Below are 2,982 nucleotides of genomic sequence, written 5' to 3' on the forward strand. Positions count from 1 at the left end.
TGCGGTGTGTGTACATGTGTGTGTGTGTGTGTGTGTGTGTGTGTGTGTGTGTGTGTGTGTGTGTGTGTGTGTGTGTGTGTGTCTGTCTGTGTATGTGTGCGTGCGTGCCTGGAGTGGTCTGGTCACCATCAGCCTGTATCCTGAATTATGTCATATACCGTGTATTTCCAATTAGATTGAAGAAACTGCAAATAATAGCCCAGGCGGACCCAAGTTAGACTGAATAAACTGCAAAAAGTAGCTCACCCTGCAAATAATAGCCCCCAATAATAATGCCAGCATTTGTATACGGACCCGGGTATTTAAAAGGAACCAGGCTATTTGCAGTGGGGCAACTATTTGGAAATACACGGTAGGCCTATACTAATGAAGTGTACAGTACATTTTAATGTCACATCTGGTATTATAAACTATACATGTATGTTACTTTGTGGACTGTATGCATGTATGGCCCCTATCTCATATATAATACTGTCTGTGTGTAACCAGTGTGTACTTAAGTACAATTTTGAGGTATTTTTCTCACTTTGGTACTTACAATTTTCAATTCTTTGTACATTAGGCCTACTTTTACTATTAACCACTTGAGTCCACTTGAGCACATTTGAAAATAGTGGATCTAGTAGATGTTCTATTTTCCAAATATTTGTATATGAATATGAACTTGAAAAACAGGACATTCTGCGCAATGATAATTGATTTTGGTACTTTATGTAGGTTTTGTACTTTTAGTCAAGTACATTTTGATTACGGGAATTCTTGTTGTAACACCGTATTACCATTATCTACGTACATTACAGTATTGGACTTAAGTTAAACATGCGAGTACTTCTTCCATGACTCGGTGTATCATAGTAAGCTATAGTGTAAACACAGCACACGTACGGTACAGCATCAGCATACGTGCTGACATGTGAACACATCCATATTATGCATTATGTGTGTTTGACGTGGTCACCTCGTCATACAAGATTGTAACCCAAGGCATTTCTATATTGACTGATATTGCATAGTCCTATGCTGCATGTCATAACATCTGTGTGTTTGTGACACATCTCTCTCTGTCTCTCTGCAGACAGCCTGTGACTGATGGTTCAAATAAAACCTGCACTTCACCAGTGTGTCCAGTAGGAGGCAGCGTACTCACTGCTCTCTGTGGGAACCAGTCGGTGCATGGCCTGTAAGGCTGAACTGGGGTGGGAGAGAAGAAGCAATGAAGACATCAAACTCGAAGCAAAAAGACAAACAACTGATATATCAGTGTCTGTAAAGTAGTATTGTTAACTATCAAGAATTCCTGTCAGATTTAGCATTTAATGAGCTTTTTCGGAGCATTTTCTGAGCATTCAGTGGGCAAGTTCAGTCTGTCTACAGACACTGACAATTTATCGATCTGTATGTATTTCTGTCCGTCTTTTTTATTTTTCTTTGACAGAAAAGCATCTCTCTCTCTCTCTCTCTCTCTCTCTCTCTCTGTGTGTGTGATTTTTCTATTTTTCTGGTGTTCCCTCCCCTCCTTTGTCCCATGGGACTTCAACAAGTATATCTGTAACGAGGGGAGATCAATGGTTGGAATGAGTTTTATTGATCAGAGGAGGAGGCTGTCTAACTGGGCGGCCTGAGGCTTACCAACGCCTCTACATCCCCCTTCATCCCTCCTTCATCCCTCTACACATGTCTGCTTTTGTTCTCCTTCTTTTAACCTGTCCTCATACTTGTTGGTCTCTCTCCTCTCCTGCCCCTTTAAAGCGTAGGTTCTGTTTGAGGGTTCTTCCTGTCAACTCAAAGGAGAGTCTTCCTTTCCTGCCGTCGCCTGTGGGGTCTCTGTAAGAGTATAATGGCCTTGACCTGCTTTATGTGTTGTGTCACGAGTCAGGCAACCTTTGTCATGATTTGAGGGTAAATAGCGTAGATTAACTCTCTCTCCTCTCCTCTCCTCTCCTCTCCTCTCCTCTCCTCTCCTCTCCTCTCCTCTCCTCTCCTCTCCCCTTCCTTTTGTCCTCTATAAGCTCCACTCTTCTCCTCCGATCTCCTCTCCTCTCCTCTCCCCTTCCTTTTGTCCTCTATAAGCTCCGCTCTTCTCCTCCGATCTCCTCTCTTCTCCTCTCCTGTCCTCCTCAACCCCACTCCCCTGCACCCCCTCCTTCTCAGTCAGGCTTCCCAGCACTATGGTCTCAGAGGGGTTATGGTACAAAGCCATCATAAAGATGTCATTCCCACGTCATAATGGTGATGTGTGGTCTATCGCAGAGTGCATTATCCTGGGCACAACACCTGTCACCAGCCCGGTGGTCCGGGGAGCACAGGGGGCTTACTATACTCTACAACAAAGTGACCATATAGTCTGTAACCATTACACACACTCACATGCAGCCTATTCAAGTACTTCAAACAACTATACAGCCACTGATGATGTGCAACAGCGCACTGTGGCAAGTTTCACAGCAGCGATCTCACACACAATATTATCCTGTGTTATTTTAACCACTCAGGGCTATATTCTAGGGCCCCCGATGTTTGCTCTGCAAAAAATGTCTTAATTTTTCGACTGATAGAATATGAATGCTAGTCGTCAAGTGGCTACCCACTTATGCTGTATTTTATACAAAAATAGCGAACATCTGCAGATCACTTTTTGGACTATTTTCACCAGGAGTTTAATGTGCAGGCTGGTAATACAATGCTGATGAATGTTTATTTCATGCTTTTATTAACATAACCAAATATGTTAAAAAACTAAACAAAACAAAAAAAACACCAGAGGTATCCTTTAACAGCAGTAAAGACCATTGTCTCTGTCGGGTGGAATCCTCATATGTCCAAAACTGTTACTTTTCAGGATTCAAATAACAAAATAGTATAAACGCATCGCTTCGGGACACGTTCTGAGCTTGCAGATCTGATACTTTTAAAGCTTTTGTGTGACGCTCTATAATATATGATCAAGTAGTAGGGCATTCATTTACAGAAAAGAAAAAATGT

The sequence above is a fragment of the Protomyctophum bolini genome (assembly GCF_963924005.1).
Source record: "Protomyctophum bolini genome assembly, chromosome: 11".
NCBI classification, from domain to species: domain Eukaryota; kingdom Metazoa; phylum Chordata; class Actinopteri; order Myctophiformes; family Myctophidae; genus Protomyctophum; species Protomyctophum bolini.